The following is a 15924-nucleotide window of genomic DNA, read 5'->3' as shown; positions in this document are numbered from 1 at the left end:
TATCCGCACCAAACAATCAACATTAAGGTGATCAGTCTTAATATTTCAAGTAAGGCACGAACATTCCCAAAATGAGCACTCATAGACATTCATGCCAAATGTATCTTAAAGATACCCTAATGGCGTGAGACACACAAGCAGAGTATGCAATGAAGCATAGTCAGTCCACTCCCCAGGCTCTACTGGGAAGGAATTGCTCTGATACCAAAATTGTAACGACCCAATTTTTAGTACACCTAGGACATACCAGAAACTGAGTGCTACCAATTTGTCATCCTAATTATTATCTAATATTTATTATATGAGCCTGATTCGTTGTTAAAAGCGTAGTTAGTTAGCGAGGTACTTTTTTTTTTTTGAAAATATTTGGATCAATAGACGGAATCATTCATAATCAACTCACAGCTGATAACAGATAAAACAGTTATAAGCAACCACACATAAATACATCACAAGTAGCTAGTAACATTTAGTTATCCAGCCTTTATTAGAGTATAGACCTTTAGTTAAAATGCCCATAGATATAGCTAAATAATAACTATATACATATACGTACATACAACATCCTAGGTCCTGACCTATTCAAGAGGTCCCTAAGCTGGCACCTAGGCTAGCCTAGACTCTATACTCACCTAGTCCCTCTAAACTACTAAAGCGAGGGAAAGTACGTTCTAGGTCTTCAAAATTCAAGTCAGGTGGAACGTCATCAAAAGATAGAACATCATCTGCTACTCCTCTGCACGATCAGACTTCTCCACAGGATGTCTCTCTGGTACCTCATGAAGTAGCCACACAATAGGAATCTCGTACACAGGATTTAGGTTAAAGTGCGCATACGAAGGGGTGCAGACGTTAGCTGGTCTCACAGTATTTACATATAATCAGAGAACGATATTCACCCTAGACTCAGAAGACTATCTAAAGCTGAATCCTCTTCTTGCGAACGGTCATCAGCGAACTATGGTAAGGTACTCTTACTTCCATCTGAAGGGGGAAGGGAGAGAGAAGGGGTATGAACTGGGGAGTTCTTAGTAGGGTCGGGGTTATTAGTTACGTTCATTAATTCTATGTTGTTTAGCAGACTATTAGCAGAATACAAGGAAGTAGTAATTAGAAAACACAGATAAGTAGAGAAGATAGAGAAAAAAGATAGCAGAACACAAACAGAAGTAACAACTTTAAATCCAAAAACTCTCAACTGACCAAATCTCACTCAGTATGTTAGGAAGAGATATCTCACCTTAGACTTGCTGGAAATTCACGTTTCTTGGCCCTCAAGTCAAGTTAATCATGATTCCTAAGGAAGAACATCAAGAAAACACATGTTTTGCATGGTTTTCCTTGAAAACCGAATTGAAATGGGAGGGAAACAGCCATCTCACCTTATTTCCATCCTTGATAAGTCACATGGTTATGTAGAGGAAGAAGAGATGATCATTTTGGTGAAATCGGAGTTTTGATTTGAGTTTTAGTGCAGAAGAAATCAAGCTTTGAAGATTAAGTGTTCATGAAAGTTTCTCTCTTTTCTCTCTTGTTATTTTCGGCCAAAATGAAGAAATGAGACAGCCTTGGAGGTCTTGGGGGTGTAAGGTGAGTTGTGATTGGTTGGCTTGGAGGTGGATTAAAATAATATTAAAATATCTCTGGTGTACAACTACTAAAACTAGGTGTATCGGAACACTCGTAAAAACATCTCTAAAAATTATTTTCTGAGCTACTAGCATAAATGACACTAGTAACATATTTATTATGATATTAGTACATGTATAATGAGGCCTTAGCATTACTAAATTCATCAGAGAGTGTTGGTGCTAAGCTGCACCAGTAAACCGTAAACTCGGTTAAACCGATTTTCTGTTTTTAACTAAAACTGACCAGGTAACCTTATAATATTATTCAAGAAGCTTCTAATACTAATATAATGATAATATCATCCTATTATCTCTGAGACTATTTACAAAAAAACCAAATCAAAACTTCTAACCGATACGGTTCAAAAACAAGGTTCTTCGTGCCCGCGTTATCGAGCTTGTCTCGGAAAAGGTTCTAACTTAAAGATGACATAATGACAATGAGGATTGAGATACTTGATGATATATCAAAGGTTTTTCCCTTACTGATCTTCCGAAGAAATCCGTACTTTCAGAAAAGATTTTGCGTTTTCGAAAACCGGGGTTGTTACAGATTCACCTTCCTTCTGTCTGAAGGTTTGGACTTCCACTCTAAGCTTGCTCAACTTTTGAGGTGGAAAGAATTTGGCCAAGAAAGCATTGACCAACTTTTTCCAAGAGTTCAGGCTATCTTTAGGTTGTGAGTCCAACCATATCCTAGCTCTGTCTCTTACAGCAAAAGGGAAAAGTATAGGTATGTAGACCTCGGGATTAACCCCATTGGTCTTAACAGTGTCACAGATTTGCAAGAATTCAGCTAAGAACTGATGAGGATCTTCCAATGGAAGTCCATGAAACTTGTAATTCTACTGCATTAGAGAAACTAATTGAGGCTTAAGCTCAAAGTTGTTTGCTCCAATTGCAGGAATTGAGATGCTCATTCCACAGAAATTAGAAGAGGGTGCAATAAAGTCACCAAGCATCTTCCTTGCATCTCCACCATTGTTATTATATTCGGCTGCCATTTCTACTTCTTTTTCAAAAATTTCTGTTAGGTCCTCTCCAGAGTTTTGTGCTTTAGCTTCTCTTAGCTTCCTCTTTAGAGTCATTTCAGGTTCAGGATCAGCTTCAACAAAAATAATCTTATCCTTGTTCCTGCTCATATGAAAAAAAAGAGAACAGAAAAGAAGAGGAATCCTCTATGCCACAGTATAGAGATTCCTTTATGTGAGTAGAAGAAGAAAAGAATAGAATGAAGAAGGGAGAAGAAGAAGAATTCAAACATAGAGAGGGAGAGATGGTTCGAATTATAAATAGAAGAGAAGTGTTAGTGAATAAATAAATTACATAGAAAGAGATGAGAGGGAGAAGAGTATTCGAATTTTAATTATAATAAAAGAAAAATATTTTTCTTTTTATTTTAATTATTGGTTAGTATTCGAAAATTAAGAGAAGAAATAAAATAAAATTTGAAAACTAAATAAATTAATTAATTAAAAAGATTTTTGAAAAAGTTGTTAGTGATTTTCGAAAATTAGAGAGAGAAAAGTAGTTAGGTGGTTTTGAAAAAGATATGATTGAAATGGAAAACATTTAAAATCAAACAAAAAGTCAAGTAGTTAATTGAAAAGGATTTGAAAATCAATTTTTGAAAAGATAAGAAGTTAAAAAAGGATTTTGAAATTAATGGAGAGCGTAGGAGAAAGTCTGTTCACGGGTGCATTGTCAGCCCTGATCTCTCAGTTTTGAACTTGGTGATTGTGTTAGAAGCTTTCTCATGTCACATTTGAGCATTGCTTGTTATTATTAGTGTTGAATTCTAATTTGTTCTTTATTCTATTTGTGATGATCTTGCTAACATTGATGATTGGCTTATTGGTTTGACTTTAAGTTCACTACCACACTTTGTTGTGTCACCATTTTCTGATTCACTGTCTATGCTCTGAGTTTTCTTCTCCATTGATGGCTTCTGTATTAGATCATTCAGCTTCTGCTGTTATAATAATAATTAACTATATGTATACCATTTTATTTGTATATTTATAGATAATTAACAAAGATGAGCTATGGCTTGTAGGAGATTGGCCCTTATCATTGTTTTTACTGTTATGCTTTCTATTACATTTGCTGGATTCTGTAAGTTTTCTTAATTCCTTATTATTCTGTAAGGTTTCTAGCTAATGTTTAATTATTAATATGGGAAAGTGTTTTACTTTTATGCAGTATGTTCCTTACTTGGCATACAGTGCCTTGCATACTTGTATGTTCATTGATTCATTTGCAGTTTTTGTCATCAATATGTATTGTTCATGTTTGGATTAGAAGTAACAACTAACAAGTTCCTTTTCTACTTGGTTGGTGAAGCAAGTGTATCTTAAGTATGTCAAAATGTTATCTAGGCTTAGGTAATCTAAGCAAGTGTATCCTAAGTAGGTTCATTTATAAAATTGAGGTAATTTGTTGTCTCTGGATGGCTGATGGTCCTAATAATTTATTGGTATGCTTGTTTAATTTTAAGTTTCAGGACTTGAATTTAAGAATTAACTTTCTTTTTAAATAAATTGTATGTTTCATTTGGATTATATCACGATAAATACAGTTTGTTTAGTTGCTGCTAGTATGCATATTGAAATCTTTAATAGTCAGTTCTAAGATATTATTAGTTTAGTATACCAAGTGTGTTTTCCTATTCTTTACATTTCTATTAATGGAATTTTGCTGTTTTCTTTGATTCTAGGGAAAAGGTGCAATTCCCTTGGAGAATTCCAAAAACACATACAAGATCAAATCTGAACTGCAGTATGACGTGAAAAGTTATTGCATGGAGTACTATTTTGAAACCAAAACTGGTGCTAATTTTCACTATCTTTTTTGTTTGCAAATGTTTGGTTGGTTTTGAGGACTTATTTTTGTTTATTTGTTTTGCCTTTTGGGTGATGCAGGCAAATCTTTTGATTGGAACTCTACTTTTCATGATCTGCAGTTATGTTTTGGTGTAAAGGAATTTTTGGCATGGTTTAACATTTATCTAGTTTTCGAAAGATTAACGTTTTCACTTAGGAACTGCTTGCTTGTCTTGTATATCACTAGCTCATTGCTCCTCAAAGTGCAAGGGTGTAGTTCTTTAATAATATGAGTATAGCTTTTTGTTTTTCCTGTGTATTTTTAAAGGAAAAACAAATCTTTTTTTAAGTTAGTATTTTTTGGTTGGTGGTCTTTTCAGGTGTGTGTCACTTATTAGAAGCTTCTCCGTGAGAACGGAATTGAAAGAACATAATGGAGTTTGTAATTTGTAGTTTACATTTTGAAGATTTATAATTCCTTGTTTTTTTTGTCCTATATATCTATCTAGTTCATTAAGGTTCTTCAATGTGTCTTGTTAGTTTTTATTTTAAAGTTTATATGTTGAAGATTTATAAAACATTCTTAGTTAAATGAAAAAGATATTTGAACTATCTATATTATTATATATTATATAAATATTGACTTGCTAAGTAAATTAGTTAATATATTAATTAATTAAAAAATAATATAATTTGGCAAATTATGTGTAATTTGTATAAAAAAATTATTACAAAATAGTGTTTTGTAACTAAAGAAAAAAATGTTACAAAATCAAGTTATATTTTATAACAAAATTTTATGATAGGAAAAAATATATTGTCACAAAATATTTTGAAGATCAAAATTTGTTATCATTTTTGTAATGATTTTTGGTTTTTTGTATCAGAAAAATTTGTTACAAAATATTACTTTGAATTGTAATAGTTTCATTTTTTGTTACAAAAACTTTTTGTAACGGGACATACTGCAACGGCCATTTTTTTGTTACAAAATCCTTTTGTTTCAAAATTTTGATTTTTCGTAACAAATTTTTTTGTTACAAATATTATTTTTTCTTATAGTGATCCTTCCCATCTTTTCCCAGTCTTTGTGGGTATGGTGCCTTTGGCACATAAGGCTTCAAGACTGGTTTTGGTGGAGGTGGAGCAGGGATTTCTTCTTCATCCTTGTTCTCATGCTTTGCTGCAGCTTCTTCATGCTTGTCTTTGCTTGGGGTTCTTTCTTCTACAACCTTCCCACTTCTTAGAGTAATGGCTTTGCATTCCCCTCTTGGGTTAGCCATGGTATCACTAGGAAATGTGTGTGTGGGAAGTGGGATTTTCTTGGACAAAATCCCCACTTGTGCTTCCAACTTTGAGATTGCTGCGCCTTGATTTTTCAGATTTGACCTGTATTCCTCTTGATTAGCATCTATCCTTCTTTCAGTTTGTGCTTGTCTGTCCATGAGGGTGGAGAGTGCTCCTGTAATTTGTGAGGACAGTTATGCTATTGCAGCTTCCATCCTCTCAAAGTTGCTCTTGATTTCACATGGTTTCATAGTTGAGGATGGTGTATATTGATTGAGGTTATTGTGTGTGGGTTGGTTACTATGGAATGATGTATTTTGTGAGTTGTGGTAGGGTCTATGGTTCCCTGTTTGATGGTTGGGGTTGTGGTTGAAATGCTAATTTGATGAATAAGGCTTGTTGTAGTCCTGGTTGTGGTTTTGTTGATTTCCCCACCCAAAGTTTGGGTGGTTCTTCCAACCTGGGTTGTATGTCTTAGAGTGTGGGTCATATGGTGGTCTGGATGAATTGTTCACATAATTGGCTTGTTCCCAGTCACCTTCAGATTCTGGTGCATTCCCTTCTTGTTGAGGAGTTTGGTCTTGAATGACTGAGGCTTGGTTGGCCTCCATCCTTTTGGTTAGAGCTGCTATTTGAGCTGCAATTGCTTTGTTCTGAGCTAACAAAGCATCTACAGAGTTGAGCTCTAGCACTCCCTTCTTCTGAGTCCTTTCTGAAGTATAGAAATACTCATTTTCAGCTACAGTCTCAATGACATCTATGGCCTCTTCAATGGTTTTCTTCTTGTTGAGTGAGCCTCCTAAAGAATGGTCCACAGCCTTCTTTGCTTTATAGGATAGTCCCTCATAAAAGATGTGTAGTTGTACCCATTCATTGAACATTTCTGGTGGGCATCTTCTTGTCAGATCTTTGAATCTTTCCCAGGCCTCATAAAGTGTTTCTCCATCTTGTTGTCTGAAAGTTTGCACCTCAGCTCTCAGCCTAATGATTCTTTGTGGAGGGTAAAATCTTGCAAGGAATCTATTCACGACCTCCTCCCATGTAGTTAGGCTATCCTTGGGGAATGATTCCTACCACTTTGCTGCCTTATCTCTAAGTGAGAAAGGGAACAAGAGTAGTTTGTAGATGTCGGGGTGTACCCCGTTGGACTTTACAGTATCACATATCCTCAAGAATGTATTGAGATGTTGATTAAGGTCTTCTTGGGCACTTCTTCCATATGAGCAATTGTTCTGAACAAGTGTGATGAATTGAGATTTCAGCTCAAAATTATTGGCATGAATTATTGGCTTTAGGATGCTGCTGCCACAATTTCCTGGGTTTGGGTTGATGTAGGAGCCTAAGACTCTCCTTTCTTGCACATCATGATTTACTGGGCCTTCTCCGACATTGTGAGCTTCTTCTTCATGGTGGTTCTCCATGTTCTCCTTCATGTTTGTTTCAAAATACTCTTCCTTTTCCTCAGCACCAACGACTCTTTTCCCTCTTGCTTCCCTCCTTAATCTAAGGAAGGTCCTCTCAGGTTCAGAATCAAAGGAAGTTTAAGCACCACTTCTTCTACCTGTCATACAACCAACAAGGCAAAAAGCAAGAAAGAAAATGAATGAAGAAAGAAAAAAAAATACGAACAGTTAGAAGAGTGGAAATATGTAAAAAAAAATACTCAAAGAAAGAAATAGAACTCAAAATAAAAGAAAATAAAAAGGTGCTAAATAAAGTAAGATAACAAGGAATTTAAATTGCTTAATCTAGCTCTCCAATCGATTTAATCACTGTCAAATTTAAGCCAATCCCTGGCAACGGCGCCATAAAACTTGATGAGCCTAATTTACACCCCATTCAAAATTGGTGAATTAGTTTTTTTGGCAAGCGCACCAAAATTATCGTCAAGTAATAACCCACAGTGGAGTGGGATCGTATCCACAGAGATTGGCAAATTCGAGCAGTTTTAATCAATTGATGAATTAGTCAAGCGGATCAATAAGATTGTGAAGTGCAGAATTGTAAATGGCATAAATGTAAATGACTAGAATATAAAGAAAAGCAATAAAGTGCAGGAATATAAATGGAAGAATGTAAAGTGCAGAATCATAAATGACTTGAATGTAAATGGGAATAGGGAATTGCTGAATGTAAAAATAAGTTGTAAAGAAATGGATAGATAAGAATGGGGAAATTCATTGAGATTGGGAGATGTTGTCTCTTTGGATTAAATTTAGCTTATATCCTCTTCAATCATGCAACTCATTGACCTCTTGGCAATCATGATTGATTGAGCCCCAATCCCTTGGTGACTCAATATCTCAGATCTTGATCAATAGCCAATTTCTTGGTCTAATTGCTCATGAAGAGAGATATGCTTGGTCCCTGATTATACCACACTCCATTGTAGATCCAAGTAGAGGGAGGATTATATGTCACATATCCAAACACCAAAACCCAGATTCTACTCAAGTGTGAGAAGGGATTTCAAGCATGATTTCATGTTTCCTTTCCCAAGGTTCCCATGAAACCCAATTGTATTCAATCTCTTTCCCAAGATAATTGAATACTAAGCATCAAGAACGAAATTCCTTCTAGCAAATCAAAGAGAAGATGAAGAGAAGAAGAATTTTACTATTATCAATCCATCAAGTACAACAGAGCTCCCTCTCTCAATGAGAGGGAAGTTAGCTACCCATAGCTCAAAAAGAACTCAAAAGTGAAGTGTAAAAGAGGATCTAAAACTGACTGCTTAACCCCCTTCTTTAGTACTCCTTGGGGGTATTTATACTACTCCTAGTAAAATAAAAGAATTACAAAAGTGAAAAAGGAAAATTACATTTTGGAGGGAAAAGAAAATACTCAATTAGCGTGACTTATCAGCTGGCGTGTGGTTGGCGCTTTTCTGGTGTGTCACGTACCCTTCATTTCCAGCTTGGCGTGCACGCCCAATCCTTCAAGTGGCACGCTCGTCCCTTTAACAACCTTGGCGTGCCACGCCTTCGAACTCAAGTGGCACGTCCCTTGCCTTTCTCACTTCTCTTTGCCTCTGGAAACTTGAACTGGCGTGCCACACCCAAGGTCTGGCGTGCCACGCCCTTGCTCTATGCTTGGCTAGGCTTCTCTGAAAAGTTCAACTAGCGTGGCACGCCCAGGGTCTGGCGTGCCACGCCCCTTTTGTGAGTGAGTGGTTCCTCTGTTTGGCGTTCCACGCCACGAACTCAAGTGGCACGCCCCAATGCTTCTTTGCTCTCTAAATAACACTGGCGTGCCATGCCTGGTTGCTCAAGTGGCACGCCTAAGTGAAGAATGGGGAGTGGCGTGCCACGCTTTCGATACCAAGTGGCACGCCCAATGTAATTGGCCTCCTTCATCCTCTCTGGAAACTTATAGCAGCGTGCCACGCCTAAAGGCTGGCATGCCACGCCCATGATCTTATCTTGGTTCCAGTAGTTGTCGTGCCACGCCTCAGCCTTCAAGTGGCACGCCATAGTTAAATGCTAAGGTTGGCGTGCCACGCCTTCGATACCAAGTGGCACGCCCAGTCTTCAATTGCCTTCAGCCCCATCTCTGGATTGTTGTACCAGCATGCCATGCCATGCTGCTCAAGTGGCACGCCCATAGACTTGTGAACTCTTCAAGCTTGGCGTGCCAAGGATGGGTTCTCAAGTGGCACGCCCAAGTGACTTCTAGGGGCTGGCGTGCCACGCCTTCGATACCAAGTGGCACGCCATAGTGGAGGTTCTTCTTGGAATGGTGAGTTGGCATGCCACGCCCCTTTGTTCAAGTGGCACGCCCATAGTAGTTGATGGGTCAGGCGTGCCACGCCCCTTTTGTGTCCTCCATTTGGCTCTTTGGAATTTTGTATTAGCATCCCACGCCCAGTCTCTGGCGTGCCACGCCTATATGCATGCTTGGACTTCTTCTCTGAACTTTAGTACTGGCGTGCCATGCCCAGCTCCTGGCGTGCCACGCCAGTGCATTTTTGTGGTGTTTGCTGCAAGTGGCACGCCAGTTTCACACGCCCAGATTTTTGTTTGTCTTCTATCCATTTTTTGATGCTTTTCTCACCTAAAATTCAGCACAACTCATCTCAATGTAGTGTACCATAATATTCATCAAATAATGCATGAATTGTACTGATCAAATGAGATTTATGCTCTTTTATGGTCTTCTTTATGCAAGAAAGAAGGGTAGATGGTGCAAGTCATCATGGGCTTACCCAAGAGCTATCAAAGATTGGGTATATGATTCCAGCATTCCACAGCTTCATCACTTCTTTTTGAACCACTTCCTTCATGGTTGGGTTAAGCCTTCTTTGGGGTTGTACCACAGGTCTTGAGTCCTCTTCTAGCAGGATCTTATGCATGCAAATAGCAGGGCTAATGCCCTTGATGTCATCAATTGTCCATCCTAAAGCTGTCTTGTGAGTATTCAGCACCTCAATCAGTTTGGTTTCATTTTGTGTGCTCAAGGATGAATTGATGATCATTGGAAGACTATCCTCTTCACCAAGGTATGCATATTTGAGATGAGGGGGGACGGGCTTCAACTCTTGCTTTGGCATCTCCTCTTTCTTGCTTTCGAAAGAGATTTCAGTCACTTGTTCTTCTGAGACATCTTGTTCTACTTCTATTTCCTCTTTTTGTTCCTCCTGGTCGTTGGCTTCAAGTATCTCTTCCTCTAATTCTTCTATCATTTCCACCCTCATATGCTTTTCCTTCTCAGGGGGATATTACATGGCCTTAAAGACATTAATGATCATTTGTTCATCATGCACCCTGAGGATCATCTCCCCTTTCTCCACATCAATGATAGCTCTTGCTATTGCTAAGAAAGGTCTACCGAAGATAATTGAGTTGTGTCCTTCTTCTTCCATGTCCAAAATGACAAAATCGGCAGGGAAGATGAATCCTCCAACCTTAACCAATAAGTTCTCCACAACCCCATTGGGTATTTTGAGTGATCTATCCGCCATTTGAAGTGATATTCTCGTCAGTTTGACTTCCTCTATTGCAAGCCTTTTCATTAGTGAGAGAGGAATCAAATTGATGCAGGAACCTAAGCCACAGAGAGCTTTTTCCAAGGTCATATTGCCTATGGTGCATGATATGATGAAGCTCCCAGGGTCTTTGAGTTTTGGTGGGAGACCTTTTTGAATTACTGCATTGCACTCTTGGATCAAGACCACTGTCTCCTTTTCATTCCAGCTTCTCTTCTTATTAATGAGTTTTTTGAGGAATTTTGCATATAAAGGCATCAGCTCTAATGCTTCAGTAAGTGGTAGGTTGTTTCCAGCTTCTTAAAAATCTCTAGGAACTTGGGAAATTTTTGGTCCTTGACCTCCTTTTTCACCCTCTAAGGATATGGCAGAGGTGGAATATATGGCTTCACCTCCCTTTTTTTCTCTGATGGGTAAAAATTAGATTTCACACAAAACTCACCGGCAAGTGTACCGGGTCGCATCAAGTAGTAATAACTCACAAGAGTGAGGTCGATCCCACAGGGATTGATGGATCAAGCAACTTTAGTGAGGTGATTAGTTTAGACAAGCTAACAGTTGTGAATTGAATGAAAATTAGAGCAGTAGAAAGTAAAGTGCAGAGAACTGTAAATTGCAGAATGTAAATAAGTAGAATCTTAAAGAGCAAGAAAAGTAAATGGCAGTAAATGTAAAGGGAATTGGGTGCTGGAAATTAAATGAAGCAGTAGATCAAAGCTCAGAACAATTGCAGAAGAATTAAATTACATGGAAAGTAAATTCAGATCACAACAAACTCAAATGTAAAGTTGCAGAAAGTAAAAATTGAAGAAAAGAAAATTGTAGCGGAGAAGTGTAAGAAATGGAAATTTCATAAAGCTGAATTAAATTCTGAAATGTAGAGAGTGCAGAAAATAAAAGTGTATCAAAGAGCCTTCTACTCTACTCCTACTCCTACTTCTACTTCTTTCTATTAGAGCCAGCCTAACAAATCTCCCAAATGGAATGAATCTGATGCCTTTATATAGTCTTTACAAAATGAAAAAAATTAAATTAAAATTGAAAACAAATTATAATTTAAATGAAATTCCTAATCTAACTTTTTCTTGTGCCTTTGAGTCATGTCAATAGGCTTTTCTTTCTTTGGGGCTTTCAATGAAATGGGTCATGGGTGTTTGGTTCCAGTGGAGCACTCAGTTGAAACAATGAGCACAGCGCTTGTTTGTCATGTGTGTTCCTTTGGTGCGCTTTCTCCTTCACTAGCGCTCCTTTAGTGAGCGCCAAGTTGCTTTGTTGAGCGCTGCACCTTGTGTGTTTTTGGTCCTTAAAGAAGCCTATCACTTGTGCTTTAATTTCATGCCAAATATATTTTATTATATATCGTTGGAAAGCTCTGAATGTAAGCTTTCCAATGCAACTAGAAGCGTATTAATTGGACAACTGTAGCTCAAGTTATGGTCCTTTGAAGAAGGCCTGGTCGTGCTGTCAGTGCCAAGTTAACTTAGTGAGTGCCAAGTTAACTTAGTGAGCTCTCGGATAGCAAAAAAGCATGCTTCCAAGCTGAAAACTCACGAAAATGCTCAATTAGTGAGCGTGGCGCTCACTTGCCAAATGAGCACTGATTGGAGGCCAAAGTTAGCGCCAGCTTCTGAGGCCCAAACTTAATGTTCAACCCATACTATTATATATTGTTGGAAAGCTCTGGATGTCTACTTTCCAATGAATTTGAGAGCGCATCATTCAAAGCTCTAAAGCTCAAGTTAACCTTCTTGGAAGGTGAAGAGGTCAGCTGGCCTTACTACAGGTTGATACTATGTTTTTCTTTGCACTTTTGGGGTATGTTTTCTCCCTCATATTTAGCATCCACCATGTAGTGACATATATGCTTAGAAAGCTTTGGATTCCTATTTTTCAATACCACTTGAATCACCTCATTTGGAGTTTTGTAGCTCGAGTTATTCTTGTTGGAGTGTAAAGAGGTTAGGGTTGCAAATCCTCTTTGCTCCTCCTTGAGTCTGTTTCCAACTCTTTTGCCACCTTGGGAGTATGATTCTTCTTTTTGTCCTTTTATTGCTTTTTCTTCTATTATTTCCTTCAAAGTTTTATAAAATCAAAAGATCAAAGAAATATACCATTTAAGCACAAAAGCATTCAACATTTAAGCATTAATCATCAATTTCTTGTATGAAAAAGCATAGAAAAACATGACATGATGACATGTCATCACAACACCAAACTTAAACCTTGCTTGTCCCCAAGCAAGAAAAGAATCATACATTAAATTTTAACAAACTAAAGTAAGAAGAATAGCAATTTAATGTTCATGGTTGGCTAGTTTTCTATGCACGCTACAATCACAAAAGAAATGTAAATGATTGATGCTTCTATCTAGCTCATTTTATGAAATCTTTTCCTTATATTTCTTCCTTGAAACAAGCTTTTGATTTTTCTTTTTAGCTTCTCCTTTTGGGTTCTTTGCCCCATGAGTTGATAATAAAGCTACGACTCTAAATGCTTTGTTTTCAAGTATTACCACTTTATACATAAGCACCACAAGCATTTAATTAGAGGATTTATTTAAGCTCATTTGTTTCTTTTCTTTACTTTCTAATTATTGATGCTTAGAGCCTTGAGCTTTGAGGGAGTGCTCTTGCACTTGAGCCTAACCTTGACTCTAAGTGTTTTGTTTTCAAGCTTTTTACTTGATACATAAACACCACAAGTACTTAACAATGGAATTGTCATTGGTACTCAGAGCCTTCAGCTTTCTCATTCTTTCCCTTTTGCTTTTCTTGCCTTAATTTGCAATTGCTTTTTCAAGGTTTTCATGATTTCAAAAATTTCATAAAATGTCCTAGATGAAAACTTCAATAAAATCTAATGCAATTGAGCAATAGTTAATCATTCTAGCCTTCCAATACTTGTATGCACATGCTAAGTTCTTTAATGCCTTGTTTGTTTATGATCATGATACTTTATTGCTTTTGAACTCACAAAACTCAAGTTGGTAGTCATAATGGCATAGCAAGATGTTACAATTCAGCAATCAAGCTATGTTTATTCATAACACACATGCATACAAAGAAGATAATAACAGAAAATTATGCTCTTTACAGTGCTGGAAGTAAGTAGGAGGAGAAAGGAACATTACCACCTTGTAGTTCATCTTTCTTGTTGTTGTCCTTTCCTCTTATTCTTCCCTTCCCATGCCAAACTCAGAATGCTTGCTCATCCTCAAGCAAATATTAGAACAATGGTGATGGGGTCTAAAATGGACCATGAATGTCTTACACAATAAAAATGTTAGTAGTACATGTGTTTAAGCAAGCAAAATGAAAAATAACAATGAAGGCACAGAAAACAGAGACATTGTGATTGCAAACATAAGAGGGTGTACATGATACATTACATAAAAATATAAGTGGCACACCAAACTTAGTCTGACACTTTCACTTGGAATTGATGCAAGTATCCAGTATGGATTAGAAATAAATTTATGTTGCATAGAAACACCAAACTTAGAATGCAACCATATGTCAATTTATTTGAACTAAAACTAAACAAAGGGAACTATTATATGTTAAATACAATCACCAAGTAAAGAATCTGTCATGAATAGGGAATTTTTGGTGAGGTATTAACAAAAATAGTTAACAAAAGAAAGCATTAAAAACAGGGAAATGACTAGAACAAAGATAAAACTAAAATTGTCTAACTAAAAGAAAGATGACACTGCAAAAGCATTATGATTATGCAGACAAGTGGTGTTGCTGAATAAATTGCATAGAAAATAAGTGGCACCCCAAACTTAGAATCTTAGTGTGACACTTTCATTTTTTGATTTGATGCAATCATCCAGAAGGATTGAAAATAGATTGTTGCAGGGCAACACCAAACTTAGAATGTAATCATATGCCAATTTATTGAAATTTAAACAAAGCAGACAGAGAAAATAGACAAAGCAAAGAAATGAAATGTTACCAAAGGTTGGGTTGCCTCCCAACAAGCGCTCTTTTAGTGTCATTAGCTTGACATGTTGTTCTTCACTTTCTTCCTATTCTTCCAATTTGTTAAGAAGAATGACCTCAAAGGGGGAGAGGATTCAGCTATTGTCCCCTGTCTTGGTCTCTCCTCAGCAAGCTTCCTTTTGTTAATGGCTTAATTGAGCTTGCTTGCTGGATCAGGGGTAGGATTGGTGCTCTTGTTAGTTGCCTTCACTTCTTGGATATCAACACTTGGTGGTTGTGTGATGGTTAGAGCATTATCTTCATCAAAAGCCTTTTGAATTGGTGGTTCAATGAGCCCTTCTTCTATGCAACTTTCTGCTTCACTTGTGTTTGGATTTCCTTGATTGTCTTCCTCACTTTCTTGTTCTTCCACTTCCTCCTCTGTACTCAACATTTGACTTAATAGCACTTTCATGAAGGAGGCTTGTTGTACTTCCCAATATCTCTCTGTCTCCTTTTCATATCTTTCAATCATGGCTCCAAGTGCTGAGAATCTTTGGTTCAGGAAAGTTTGTGAGGGTTGTGAATTTTTATGCTCCTTTGTCATCTCAAGTGGCTTCTGTAGATATGCAATCTCAGGTTCAAATATCTCCACGACCTCCTCCACCATTGATATTTCACTTGATGCAGTGGCCTCTTCTTCCACTTCCTTCTTCACATCCACCAATTGTTCTTCATCTTCCTTGCTTAGCACTTCTTTATTTTTCTTTGCCTGCTCCAAATATCCATCCATCTTATTGTAGAGAGTTTCATGTTGTTTCCAAGAGTCTATGGATGTTTGTAAGTATTGTTCAAATGCTAGCTCAAGGGATGAAGGTTGAGAATAATTTTGTGGGCATGGATGTGTTGTAGTGATGTTTTGAGGGACATGGAATGAATTTTGTGAATTATGGACTGAATTTTGTGGTTGGTATGGATCGTGGAGGAAACTTTGTGTTGAGGCATCATCTAGTGATGAAGAATTTTTGTAACAACCCTAGTTTTTGAAAATCAAATAATTAGTCATTTGTGATTTATTATATTTGTTGATAACTTTATTTTAAGAAAATTATTTTACTAAAGGTAATTAAATACATTTTCATGATAATTGAAGTTTAAATTAATTAGAATTTTTATATAATCTTTATTAGATATTTGGTATAATTGAAATTATAATTTTGATAATTGAAAAATAAGAAGAATTGTATAATTTAATTTAAATAAATTCTATTTTG

The 15924-nt window shown here is 36.9% G+C and overlaps 2 long non-coding RNA genes across 2 annotated transcripts; one reads left to right on the top strand and one right to left on the bottom strand.

Annotated features, from left to right (window-relative positions):
• On the top strand, window positions 3454-4469 carry LOC107637819. The gene is made up of 2 exons (XR_002360311.1): window positions 3454-3746; window positions 4348-4469. It is a non-coding gene; the product is annotated as an uncharacterized LOC107637819 (long non-coding RNA).
• LOC110270669 lies at window positions 4369-11292 on the bottom strand. The gene is made up of 3 exons (XR_002360312.1): window positions 11281-11292; window positions 5411-5418; window positions 4369-4558 (listed from the first exon to the last, which is right to left on the bottom strand). It is a non-coding gene; the product is annotated as an uncharacterized LOC110270669 (long non-coding RNA).

Source organism: Arachis ipaensis, chromosome B04 (genome assembly GCF_000816755.2).
Source record: "Arachis ipaensis cultivar K30076 chromosome B04, Araip1.1, whole genome shotgun sequence".
NCBI lineage: Eukaryota > Viridiplantae > Streptophyta > Magnoliopsida > Fabales > Fabaceae > Arachis > Arachis ipaensis.
This window is presented reverse-complemented; position numbering and strand designations above follow the sequence as displayed.